This window comes from Centropristis striata, chromosome 21 (assembly GCF_030273125.1).
Source record: "Centropristis striata isolate RG_2023a ecotype Rhode Island chromosome 21, C.striata_1.0, whole genome shotgun sequence".
Taxonomy (NCBI): domain Eukaryota; kingdom Metazoa; phylum Chordata; class Actinopteri; order Perciformes; family Serranidae; genus Centropristis; species Centropristis striata.
In genome coordinates, this window is record NC_081537.1 from 28,109,718 (window position 1) to 28,121,925 (window position 12,208).

Here is a 12,208-nt window from a genome sequence, read left to right on the forward strand (position 1 = left end):
TAAGCACGTATATGTTCCAATAACATTGGCGGCTAAAAAACTGGAGCAACCTTGAGAAACTTAAGAAAATGTATTTTTTAAAAACAGGAAAAACAACTTACCAAATGATTTCTCTTCAATCAAAATAAATGGGGAAAACTTTAATGTCAGTCTAATCAATAAATAAATTAGGTATTGCAGCACAGTAGTTCTTTCCAAACTGTCTGTTCGAATCAAATATACCGTTTCTACTTGGAATCAAATTGTGTCTTAAGCGATCAGATCACAAGTGGTCAGAGCTAAACAGGGTCTAAGAAGCATTGTGATCAAATCACTTAAACCACTTGCACTGCAGAAAACTATACACATTTAGAGGTAAAACAAACTGCAAAGGATAAATGTTGAATTCTTAATAATTTTTTTATTTTAAATTTGGACTTTAACCCATTTAAGCCGGGAAAGCTTTACAGTATTTCTACCATTAAAGCCGGGAAAGCAGATACGTCGTTTTACAGTATTTGTATTTGTTTCCACCTATTTTCAATCTCTTGGCCAATGACATGCATCAGAATACATGTGGGAGTGTCGCAATGCAACTTTATTGAAGGTTTGGACAAATAAACTCAACTTCTCATGAAAGCCACAGTTATAAGCTCTCAAATACGTTTTGAATTTCATTTCTATCTGCTACAGAGGCTGAAAACTTGTTTTTCTGTTTTTAAAATAGGTTTTACAGGCATTTTTTACAGGCATTTTTTACAGGCGTTTTAGGCCTAAATGGGTTAATACTGACATAAATGTCAGAAATATAGCAAAAATACTCAGCCACAATTTAGTACTGCAACAACTGGACAGCCAGTTAGAACTCTCACTGGTTAAATGTACTATAAGTTGATCAGCAACTAACCTATTTATTGTTGCAGCAGGTTACAAGCTTGTATTCCTTGGAGACACTGTATGAGTGTTAGAAAGTCTCAGGAGAAGCAGTGGAGCAGAAAGAGGGAGTTAAAAGCCCTAAGCTCTGCTGACAATGGCAGGGTGGGAGGTCTGCTTCACAAACACTACAGCTTCTAAGGGCTACGAGAGGAATCTGCTGATAGAAAACAAGAGTAGGAATAGCCTGCGACCCATGTCAACAGTGGAGCCAACAACCAGCATGGAAAGCTTGGCTTCACCCTGTTACCTCAGCACATGCTACATGTCAGACGTGGGTTTCTCTCTGCAGTCTTTAGACATCCTAATCCCACAGTTGGTTCTCTCCAACCAAATTAATTGTGGCCTTGCAAGTAACCTGACAGACATTAGAGCACAAATTACCCATTCATTAAACACACTCGAGTGTTATTTCCACACAGCTACTTATCAAGGGCCAAGGCTGGGAATGAACATCACAATTATGTGAACTGCAGTGATGTTTAAGGCTGTTCCTTCAGACAGCTAGATTACCCTCCTCCTCCGCTCTCGCACAAAATCTTGTACAGTCAGGGAGAATCAACAGAATATTCCACGTGCTGAGCTAACAAGGCAACATGTTTGCGCTTTTAAATTATTATTACTTGATCACCATACAACAATTTGCAAGGGATACATGTCTTTATCACGGTTGCGTATTCTAACCTCTGTACTTGTGGTCCTGAAATATAGGTGTGTCTGTTATTGTCTGTGGCACTGAATATCAAAAATTGATGATGAAAGCTGTCAAAGTCCTGGTTGGGTTCAAAGCATTTTTTAACCAATTATTTTCGCAGATATTTAGTGAGTTCATATTTTTATTGGAGGTCAAATTCATGAATGCCTGCTTTTTTCAGACCACATTCAATGGATAAAGTTAGTGATGTTCCATATTTTTCTTATGGTTAACAAATCCCACACTAAAAAACAAACTATAATTACGGGCTGCAATTTATTACTTTATTATACATTAATCAACTATTGATGTCTATCATTCTAAGCCCCATGACATTTTATCCCCAGATTCTACTGTTTTTTTTTCAAAAAACCCCAGAAAATGTCTAATAATGTGGTCGATTAATAAGAAAAAGAAGAATTCATAAGAAAAAGATATATTTTTCCAATGAATTTGATGGAACATAACATTCTCCTGATTTATAGCAGCTGTTTGGATATTATACTGCTCGACATTTAACGTTAAGTGCCAAATTCCTAAAAATGACTTTAAAAAGATGATGGTCTTGACATTTGATGGGCTCAGGCTAGCATTAAGCTCTCCATTTATGTGGAAGAAGTGCTGACTAATAAACTGCTGGGAAAGAGCAAGATATCTCTGTAAAAAACTGTAAAAGAGCCCTGCGGGACACCACAGTATTCGGTGTCGGACATGTTGTTTTGTTAAATGAAAAAAAGTTTTTTTTATTCATGGTTATTATTACGCCGTTATTAATGTATTGATTTTTAAAAATGTGCCATATTGTCCAACGATAATAACGACCATATTAACAGGGGGACTTGTTTGGCAAGAAACGTACTGATCAGTGTGTATGTACACACACCATACACAACAGGTTAATTTGCATTAAAATGGCTATGGACAGGGTTGTTATTGTGACAAGGAAGTAGCTGTTAGTTTCAGGTTAATCAGAAGAACAATGGCAGGTCAGAAGTGTGCGATATAGAAACACAGAGGATCAGACCAGTTTCAGCAGAGAGCTGCAGTGACGTGTCCTAGTTCCACTGTCAGATATAGATTTTCCCAGGAATTTCAGTTGGCAGCAGATTAGCAAGTGTTAGGAAACAAGTTAATCGTAAATGAAAGTGACTGCAACATGTTCCATCCCATTGGTCACATTGTTTGATCTACAGTGAGCTCATCTCTCAGTCGGAGAAAGGAGAGAAAACATGCAGTATTTACCTTTGATAGCTAATTAAACTGGCTTATTGACCCTTCTCACAGTCACACGCAGCCCCATAGTCTGCCTTACATGAGTGGCTTCTATACTGTCCAATATACAATCCAAATGTCCTTCACTTAAAAATGTGTTTGCTCTGTTAGCAACATGCCATTTGTTATCTTACATCCCACAGTTCAGTGATGTCATCAAATTCCCAGCATATCAACCAAGCCATCTAAGTTGAGTGGGGAGTCAATGGAAGAAAGAAATGTGTGTAAGCATGCCTGGGCACGACAATAACAAGCTCAGGAGAAGGAAGCTCGACCAGCAGAACTGCTACATGGACTGCTTCTGTCAACGACATAGCTAGCATAGTGCTTCAGAGGAAGAATGAACGGCCAGGAAATGCCTGGCATCCCAAACACTCTGCTTACAGACTGCAATCAGCAGCTATGCTGGCACTTGCTCCAAGACAGGAAAAAAAGTGCAAAGATAATCAACCCCTCCCTGAGTGACATCATTAGATTTATGTAGAAATGTAATAATGAATGAGAATGCAACTGCTGAAGAAATTGTGGTGGGAAATCTGGATAATGAGAAGCTGATGCTGTGTTTCCATGCTGGCAGGAACGTGTCAGATGAAGTGGAAGTAGGAATAGTTTGAAAAGTGGGACTGGGTGGAATTAATATGAATGTAATTAAAAGTCAAAATTATACCCAAAATGTATAAAAAATGTGGACGTTTTTTAAATTCATTGAAGAGCCAACGCTACACTGTAGCGGTGGTTTAGATGTATACATTTGAAGTAGTAGATACAAGAATTTAAAGTAATAACACAATAGTAGTATGTATGTAGAGGTCCCAAAAAAAGCTGAGAGTCAGAAATGGAGAATAACTGATGTAAATGTGAGCAGTTGTCTAAACGTGGCATTGTTGACTAGAACTGGTTATAAAACAGATAACAGTAGTACGTAGAGACAGAGGTCCCCGCAGCTTGACAGCAATGCACTAATCAGAAACATGCCTCCTGATCACTTGGGCGCACCAACATCCACATGAATGGTGATACCGTTTGCCAATTAAGTAGTCAGTAGGTGGTGCTTTTATCAGGGTTCGTACACATTAGTGGTCAAATTCAAGCATTTTTGAAGGTCCATTTGAAAGCTTTTCCAGTACCTTACACCAGTTGTAAATTGCATGTTTTAGATGAGTACTTACATACTAAAAGGGGGATAGTCAAGATTGCAAGAGAAATACAGTAAGAATTTCAAGCATTTACAAGCACTTTATCCAAAATCCAAGCACTTTTTAAACCTTGAAAATACAACATTTAAATTTAAGCATTTTCAAGGATTTCAAGCACCTGTACGAACCCCGTTTTATACATGTTGATATCTTATTTTGAATAGGTGTGCATCAGTTACTACAATTATGTACCCACCCAAGAAGTGAACCACCTATGTAACATTGAAAACATAGGGTTAAACCTGAAGTTACCCCACCAACCTTAAATCCTGCTTTGTAGTACAGGCCTTTAAACAGAGTGATAAACTTGAAGTACAGACCTATCCATTCATATTTATGGTGTCAAAAAATGCATTCGCACAGGTGGAGCAGAACCTGTTCGACAGCTGCTGAGCCGAAGAGAACTGGCCTGCACACACAATCTGATCACAATATGCTCTCTCACATCACAACACTGACAACCACACACAGTTGATAACGCACCAAATAAAAACTGAAGGTGTGTGAGCCTGACACCTCTCTGTGATCCTGAGCTGCACATCTGATCTATTCTTGGTTGTGGTGATTGGGCGGTGTGGGGGTTAGAGTGTGATTTGTGTCAGGTCGGTGCAGTTGGAGGGGAGGGAGGGGGCATGTGAGCAGCATGAAACAGAAACCATCAGTGGCTGACACTTGGCGAAGACCAAGCACTGGTGAACACATGTGAAAATGGAAAGGTTTTTCCAGTGTACCTACAGAGAAGAATGCAGCCAACAAGACAGAGATGGTGGAAGGAAGCATTTCTGTAATATTTGCAGTTGTGGCTATGACAGGCTCCTCCTACTGCTCTAACAAAACAGACATGAGATCTTGTCAGTTCTGGGTGTGGCTGGCAGGATATCATATCCCCCACCAACTCAGTCCCTCTTTCCTGTAATCAGAACCAGGGAAGAGGGGGTTGATCAGGCCAGCGTTTAGACAAGTCAAGCTCAGGTTGTCGGTGACATATTAGGCTAACTGCACCTCCCTCACCTACTCCTCATGACATGGACTTAACATATAGAGGATATAAAGGTGGTTTCTCTGCTGGCTTTACCAAAACATGTCACTTTAGGCAAAAAGAGAACTTTGTAATATTACCTGCCGCAGCAGCGTGGTCATTATTTACTGGCTTTTTCAAGAAACAAAATAGCCAAGTGAAGCTTCTGATATGCACGAGGACCATTGATTTGTGGTGGAATGGGTGACATTTTAGTTAGAGATGTTCCGATACCATTTTTTAATGGTATCAGCTGATACCGAGTACTGATCCAATACCAGTATGTTATAAAAAAAATATTATACTACACCTGCATGACCGATATGATTACCGTAGTGGTCTGGCTCAGGTTAAACCCTTTGTAAACATGTATAAATACAGCACATTCAAGCCATTTATTTTTACATTTATTTTTGAATAAAACAGTATACAAAACAGTAGTGCAACAGCAACTTAAATAAATAAATCTAGGAATATATTTTAATTAAAGTGAAGCCACAATATTGTAAATTGAAGGTACAGTATAAAAAACAGTAGTCCAACAGCAACTTAAATAAATAAAGCGCCACTGTTTTAAGATTGTCGAAGAAGAACTGTGCCAGAGCTTACCGGAGTGAACCAGTAAATTACTCCAAGATTACTAATTTATTAAATTACGTGGATTCAGATCAGTGCCTGGACTCCAGTACTCGGCGATACCGATACCAGCATTTTCTGCAGTATAGGAGCAATTTCCGATACTGGTATCGGAACAACTCTACTTTTAGTGTGCGCATAGTTTTGTGGAGTAAAACCTTGTAGTTTTGTGACCCCGTCAGCTTGCCAGAATCATCTATTTTATGATTGGAACCGGCCAGAACTCAGACACCCGAAAGTAAGCCAATAGCTTTGCATCCGCTACACTACTGGCAAGTAATTCATACAACTGAATGTCCAAAATCCTGAACTATCCCTTTAAGAGTGTTGGTATGGGAGAGTCAGAGCACTGACGTTACAGATGAGGTAGTGTTCCAATTAACTGCGGGATTAACCTGAAACCTGTCCATACTAATGCCACCTTGGTGTAAACTTCATTCAGTCTTCCTTAACCGAAGATTACATAAACAGATGTGTCAGACTCCTGTAACTAAAAATAGCCATGCTCGAATCACAGTCACCAAGAAAGCCATAACATAAGACAAGGATTTTAAGTACAATTTTGAATGCAGGACTTTTTACTTGTAACAGAGCAATACTACACTAGTATTGCTACTTTTACAATGCAGGAACACAGCCTCTGACTGGTCAACAGACTCAACCCATGGCGTCATGGATGGCCAACAGATAACTGAAACATGGAAAATTTGACTTGACATTCAGTGTCTGACTATTCTTGTGGATTTTTCCTACAAAGTCTCTTAAAAAGTCGCCAAACTCCAAGGTTGTCACAGTGCAGTTTATCTTCAGATAACGTTGCACACCAAACTTTAGACATCACATTTTTTACTTGCCAAACCAGACAACTGCTTGAAGCAGCCAAAAAGTTGAAGGAGCCATATTTCAGCAATACTCACGTTTGATATACTAAGTAAAAATGACAGTACATTGTACAATACACAAAATCAAGTAATAACTACATTAGAAGTTATTTTACTTTAGCGATGACAGTTAGCTCCTAAAGTTATGTACTTACTTGATTCCTATGGTCTATGTCTAGTACCATCAGGTTGAATGCACTTATTCTAAGTCGCTAAATTGTGAGCGTCTGCTAAATGACATGTAATGTAATGTACTTCATATACATACATGATAAAAAAAAGGATATCCATCGTTTAAATATCAAATAATTATCTTTGACCTATGTTGAAAACTTTTCCTTCATAATTTAGCCTAAAATCCCGACGGACTGTTCAGGATGTCCCCGACTACGACCATGCAAAAGTTCATACGCTTTTACTGTACAGCTTTTGAGAAATGCAAAGGGAATGTCACCTCAAATTACAATACAATATTTATAATTTCTTCATATGGAAGATGTGAAGCATTTCCCAAGGGGCTGAGCAGGGTATTTTTTAACTGATGGTCAGATCGTTTTGTTTATCGACTTCTTACTTGACCTAAATTAGGGCATCTTTTTGTAATCTACTACTTTGCTGTTGCATGAAAGAAGCCATTTAGATTCCCAATATGTGATCAGTTTATCCAAATAACGGCTATTTGGAAATTTGTGCCAAATTTTTTCGAACTGCTGGCTGTGCAGCCAGTTGGTCCGCAAACAGAGCACAGGTGAGTGTTTTACCTAAGTGTATCTCATTTATGTGATTTCCCCTCAGCGTAATGTCTTGTGCTTTGCTGTCATCTATGGTGCACTGGAGGAAACTTTTATGAAGATAAAAAAATTCCCTCGAGACAGTGACAAGGCCAAAGAGAATACAGAGGGTTTGCTATTTTATTATTTTTTTTTAAAAGTCCAACAAAAAGCCCATTAAGGAACAGCTTGGATGCATGATTTTTCCCCTTAAAGCAATGCAGAGCTATTCAACTGTGCAGCATATATACTGGATTGATTTCAATAATTTTGATGGACTTGAAGTGTGCAGCTAGGAAAGTACAAGTAATGGATTGGGACTCGCCAGGGACATCACCTTTTCCTCATATTAGAAATAAAAAACAATTCAAAAGTCCTTGTAATAGGTTAGCTGACTATGTCCATGTCAAGTCTGTTCTGACTGTACAGTTGAAGAAATCAAAAATTGAAGAGGAAGTCAGCTTTAATGACGGATCAAAGATTCTTGGAGAAATCGCTGAAGCTGTTGAAAGAGAGAAGCGTGGCCCTAAAGCAAAAAAGAAAAGTTTGTGGCTGACTGCGCTCAGGACGAAGGAACACACAGCTGACAAATTTGCTAAACTAGCTCACAACATGCTTGTTTGTTTAGGGCTCGTAGTTAATGATAGTTAATGAGGGTCCGATATGTCACAAAAAATAATGTCCAGATATGTGTTTTTGCAAAAACATTATGAAGTCACAGCAGACTTGATTGTTTGGATAAGTAATAAATTATCAATTCATTCATTTTTAGGCGTTCCAAGGAAATTGCAATCATGAGAATGGAGCGGACAGTCCGATAACTCAATTACATACTGTCTTTGGCCATGGCTGTCTCCAGCACAAAGGCATCAAAACACAATGAGCTTGTATGCTTGGTAGGAATATATCTTATTTAATATGATGGGGCCTACAAAGACAGGCTTGTACTTGTAGTTGATATGTTGCATGTAGCACTTAATTTCATTATTGGATAATGTGCACATTATTTTCTCAATAAAGTGTTTAATTGTTTGATCTATAAATTGTTTAAAAAACAGGAGAAAATGTCGATTTTTGTCATTTCCTCCAGCCCAAAGTGCAAAGAGCCATGTGAGCAAAATGTACTGGATATGCATTCACATATTTCAGTGCAGCTTGTGGGATTTAATGTGGACTTTGATATGAGACTCACGCAAAATATAGAGCTGCTTTCCGTACCGATTTATCCTCAATTTTGGACATTCAATGAAATAACTATTCATCTATTACAAGTCCAAGTCATTTTTATACAAAACATTCAGAAAAAAACAGCTATGCCCTCGCTTATCTGCTAAAAGCCTGATGAGCCAGAAGATATTGTACAGTAGTTCTACTTCCTATGCCGTGCCATTAGGAAACCACAGAAAAAGCTTATTTTCCTGGCAGTTAATGTGTTGCACATTGGGAGATGTAAAACAGGAATCAAGTTAACAGTTAACAGCACTTAACACTGTGAGCTCTGAAGTTTATGAGTAAGCTACATCTATTGGAAATCTAACACATGTAAGGTTAGATAAATTAACATCTGATCAAAGTTCTAAAAAGTGGGAGACTTTGCATACAACACTTGATCTAGACTGTAAATTCACTGTTTCTACAAGAGAGCTGAAAATGCATACTTTTACTCTACTCGTCTAAAATACACTGTTTGCCCTACATTTGGGAGCGGCCATTTATTTTGCCTCCATAATAGTCACAGGTGGACCTTACTATGCAGGTGTAATAGTACTAAATCTACTGAGAACAAAGGCCTTTTGTTTGGCTAGTCTTGTGCTGATGCAGGTGGAGCTGGAAGGACACAGTCTGCCCTTCAGCAGACCAGATTGTAGGACTTTTTGTGCTAAACAGTCATACAACAAGTGTCTGTCACAGTTAATCATACAACGATTTAAAGAGGTGGGAAACTAACTTTATTGAGTTTATCAGATGAGCATGAAGGTGCCACAGGGTGACTCATGTATCAGTTCAGAACTAAAACTGATCCAATCAAGAACTAGTTTTGGTTGAATTGATATAATCTGAGTAAAACTATAATGTAATAAAAGTACTTTATTCTGCATGTCATTTTCTTGTGAATTGTCCTGAAACTAGCCAAACCGGTGAAACTCTCTCTCTCACACACACACACCCCCTCCCCAAACACACCATTACTCATGCTTGAAACCAGACCGTTGACTCAAAGGCCTTGCTAACATACCTGCTGGGGAGACACACCTTGCTCAAGTTATACGTTTCCGTAATTATGCAACACCATCTACAACTACAACTCACTACCTGGCAGCACACTGAGATTAGCAAGAAACGCCACGGATTCTTCAATTCGACTGACATAGTGGACTAACCCACAAATCAATGTGGTGATAATTTACTGTAGTGGACTCAGATGAACTGATTCAAGGTGACAATATGTCCAGGTGTGTGCTTCCGCCTACTTAAAACAGGTTGTATATCCCTGAACGCACTGTTTACTATGGGTCTATAGTTAAATAATAAAATAAAATTTTATTAGTTTAAGTTTTACAATAAAATTCGAACAAACAAAAGTAAATGATAATATACATACAGACTGCAGAGCAGAGTCAAAATAAAATGTGACTTCGGCAATTTTTTGAACATGCCGTTGTGACATAAGCAAGATATGGTAACACTTTATTTTGAAGGTGTCTACATCAGAGTGACATCAGCGTGCCATAAACATGACATGGGATGTGTCATGAACATTAATGATACTTTGAAGTAACATTAATGCCCATGATACTCGTCAAAAAAGTCATTTATTTTCTCTTAAGTTACATAATTTACACACAGTGTTATTACTGTGCCAGTAGCCATCCTTTGTTACATCCTTTTTGAATGAAACGATCATTAAATGTCATATGTTACACTTTTGGTGAAGTTTTTTGTGTTTCCTGCAAAACTGAAAAAATAGTAAGGCAAATATTTTAACAGGGTAACAATATGCTCTAATGTTCTGTGGGTCTATAGTCAACAACATGCTAGCCAGCAGTTAGCAAACTAGAAAACGAGACTTGATTAAATAATTTTGGAACAAAGCAAAAAAAAGGAAAAAAATGATTTAAAGGTTGGTGCCGCGGACAGAAACGCTTCTTAAAGAAAATGACGATTTCATTCAGTCATTCAGACAATATGGTATAGTCGACATGCAAGAAACTCACCAGGCAAACTATTAAAACACAACTGTGTTGTTAGTGAGCACCCAGGTATGTGCTTATTCTTTGATTTTTAAGATAGCAGGTATCAAAAATCAATTCCTGAGAGTTTAACCCTATAAAGCCAAGTGTATCATATTAGATACAGTAATTTTTGAGACCTCTACATCATCAAAAACCTGATGTATACATGTGTTGAAGATAAACAAACTGAGCAACAAATTGCACAAAAATACCAGATGTAGCAAAAATGATATGCAGGTTCCACGAGTGGATCAGTCATTGCTGCATTAAAAAACTTCATATCTATGTATGATGTTGTGTTATATGGAAAAAATATGTATTTTGCATGTTTGAGGAAAAAGGAAAAGTCAAAGTCTTAATAGGTTAAAAATGTTAGGTTTTATATGTTTTTGTTAGTTCGAGAAAAACAAACTGAGCAACAAAATGCACAAAAAGACCTGATGTATCAAATATGATACAAATTAGAATTCATATATGCAATTTATTTATTTATTAAAATTCGTCAGCAGGTTAATAAGCACTCAGTTTTTACAAAAAATGAATTTTCTGGAAATTATTTCATGGTTCAGGCTTTATAGGGTTAACCTGCAAGTTAGCTAAACAACCTTTTGTTGGATAGTATCTCAGAATGCAATGTTGACTGTAGGTCAACGAAATCTGCCCAATTGGCCATTACATACGGCACTAACCCCAGTACCTAATGTCTCAGTGGAATATGAGGGAGTAAAGATTAGCCAGCTAGCCAGTGGGAAGAATGATGTCTGCTCTGGCTAAACTAGCAACTTTAGTTAGCTTGAGTTGGAGCCGTTCAGGTGTTGAACAGAAAACTGGTGGCTGTGGTGAACACGGTCAATTGTAAGCAAACACCTGTGGGTCCCAGCTCCCAACCCACCTGGTTCAAATCAGCCGTTGCTCAGCCGATGTCCGCCGTCTACAGCCGCTGGATGAATCCCTCCCCGGCCACTGTCGGTGATTAGTTGGCTCAGAGCTCTCTCCTCATAGAAAGTCGGGAAAATGTGACCAGACCCAAAGCGAGTACTCCTACAATCCAAGCGACAGCGGATTTTCTTGAGGAAATATCACGACTGATTCCCGGTTAAAAAATAAAACTTGACTGGTGCTCTTTCTTTTTCCACCGCTGTGGCTGTGGTGGTAACATCGGTGTTTCCTCAACCCTGCTAGGCTAAACTTCACTGTTTTGCTAACTCCTCCCTTGTGATGCCTTCAAGTGCACCTCGTTAAATTCCAACCCAGAGATCAAGTCCCGCCCCACTAGCTTCCGCTCCAACAGTTTTCGGGTCAGTGCACTTCCACTATAATTGTTTCTGAAGACATGAAACTGTCCTTAGCAAAATCGGTATCTACTTATATATGGCTTGTAAAAAATGTAAATCATGTTATTGTAACAATGACAAAAGGACAATTATTTGAAAAAATACCAATACAGCTTCTGTAGAGCATCCCTATACCAGAAAATAAAAACAAGATGATTTGTTTATTTTTTTTAATCAAGATACCAAAAGAAAAGTATGATTTGAAATCTTTCATTTTGAAAAGGGGACACTAACACACTACACTAACTCCTCCCCTTGTCAA

General features: G+C 38.2%; 1 protein-coding gene across 1 annotated transcript in view; it reads right to left on the bottom strand.

Annotated features, from left to right (window-relative positions):
- llgl2 (LLGL scribble cell polarity complex component 2) overlaps positions 1–11,808 on the bottom strand; it is a 44,893-nt gene extending 33,085 nt beyond the window's left edge. Inside the window, exon 1 of the mRNA XM_059324427.1 lies at positions 11,505–11,808. The gene's annotated coding sequence lies outside the window, so the exon portion shown is untranslated. The remainder of the gene's footprint in view (positions 1–11,504) is intronic.
- Between the last annotated feature and the right edge of the window lie 400 nt (positions 11,809–12,208).